Below are 2,537 nucleotides of genomic sequence, written 5' to 3'. Positions count from 1 at the left end.
ATACCAAATGATGCGCATATATTTATAATAACTTTATATACACATGTGCATCACGTACAAACAGTCTTACCACTTAATTTGTCAACAATTTAAAAACAATTCAAAACCTCTTAAGAGACTAAACATTCATACGTAATCTTTGGAAATGCAACAAGATTGACCGTTTCTATTGTTTGTGGGCGAATCTGTGTTTATCTATGGGATTATGAATATAGTAAATTACGCACATGTACATAATAACTATTAACACACATGTGCATTATGTATAAATACATTCTCTCACCATTTAATTTGTCAACTTTTTTAAAACAATTCAAAACCTTGTATAAGACTGTTCGTTCATCTATAGGTAATTAGTGGAAAGCAACAAGATTGACTGTTTCCGTTGTTCGTGAGCGAAACAATGTTATCCTACAGAATTATAAGGATAGCAAATAATGCGCATGTATATAAAAACTATATATACACACGTGTTATGTATAAATCGGTCTCACCACTTAATTTGTCAATGTTTTTTTTTCATGTCAACATTAAATTATTTACTACTCAAAACCTCTTGCAAGACGTGCTACTAAAATCTCAAAAATGTAACGAGATAGGACCTTTTTCGACGCTTTTTGGGTGAATCAATAGTATTGCTTTTTAAATATACCAAATGATGCGCATGCAATAAAAACCCATGCGCATCATGTATAAACACGGTCTCACCATTTCATTTATCAACATCTTCAAAACCTCTGAAAAGACTGAACGTTTATCTATATGTAAATTGCGAAAATGCGAAACGATTGACCGTTTCCGGTATTTGTGGGCCAATCAATGTTTATCCATGGGATTATAAACATACAAAACGATGCATGTGCATAAATAAATAATTTTGACATGTGTATCACATTTAAACAGTCTCATCATTTTATGTCAACACTGTTTTTGATCGGAACCATCTACAATTTAAAATAGCATAAGCTATTTATATCCTAAAAAACGATTAACCCTTTTCGCGGTTGTTTGTGGGTGAATCAATGTTCTTCTGTGGGATTATAAACATACCAAATTTTGCACATGTATATACTAAACTATATATACACACATGCATTATGTGTGTGTGTGTGTGTGTGTATATATATATATATATATATATATATATATATATATATATATATATATATATATATATATATATATATATATATATATATATATATATACAATGTCACCACTTTCAAAACATATATATTCAAAACCTCTTATGAGACCATGTTCATACGTAAATGTGGGAAATGTGACAATATTGACCATCTTTATTGTTTGTGGGTGAATCAATGTTATTCTATGGGATTACAGACATACAAAATGATCCACATGTATATAATAAACTATATATACACATGTGCATCATTTGTGTGTGTGTGTATATATATATATATATATATATATATATATATACATATATACACATATATATATATATATATATATATATATATATATATATATACATATATACACATATATATATATATATATATATATATACAATGTCACCATTTTCAAAATAATTTAAAACCTCTTATGAGACTGTATGCTCATATGTAAATTCCGGGAAATGCAACAAGATTGACCGTTTCTGATGGTTTGAACATCTGAAAAGACTGAACGTTCATCTAAATGTAAATTACGCAGAGCGATTGATCTATGATCTAGGTTATAAACATACAAAATGATGCATAAGTATAAATAAACAATTTTGACATATGCATTACATATAAACAGTCTCGCCGTTTAATTTGTCAACACTGTCTTTGATTGGAGCTACCTACAATTAAAAACATCTCGCAAGACCAAACATTGACACATAGGCTATTTATATCTCAAAACTGCGACAGGATTGACCCTTTCTGCTGTTTTTGGGGGCGAATCAATGTGATCATATGGGATTACAGACATACCAAATGATGCACATATATATATAATAAACTATATATACACAAGTGCATCATGTATATATACAATGTCACCATTTGTCACCATTTTCAAAGCCTCATTTGAGACTAAATGCTCATACATAAATTTGGATTGTTCTTTACGATTATAGACATACCAAATGATGCGCACATATATAATAAACTAATAAACTCATATGTAAATTTCGGAAATGCGACAAGATTGACTGTTTCTATTGTTTGTGGGCGAATCTGTGTTATTCTGTGGGATCAAAGACATACCAAATGATGTGCATGTATATAATAAACTATATATTTACATGTGCTTCATATATATACAATGTCACCATTTTCAAAACAATTCAAAACCTCTTATGTGAATGTATGCTCATATGTAAATTTCAGGAAATGCAATGAGATTGACCGTTTATGGTGGTTTGAACATCTGAAAAGACTGAACGTTCATCTATATGTAAATTACACAGAGCGATTGAACGTTTCCATTGTTTGTGGGCGAATCAGTGTTATTCTATGAGATTATAAACATAAAATGATGCATATGTATAAATAAACAATTTTGACATGTGCATCACA

The sequence above is a fragment of the Danio rerio genome, chromosome 2 (genome assembly GCF_052040795.2).
Source record: "Danio rerio strain M-AB ecotype USA chromosome 2, GRCz13ab, whole genome shotgun sequence".
NCBI classification, from domain to species: domain Eukaryota; kingdom Metazoa; phylum Chordata; class Actinopteri; order Cypriniformes; family Danionidae; genus Danio; species Danio rerio.
Note: the sequence above shows the minus strand (reverse complement) of the source record.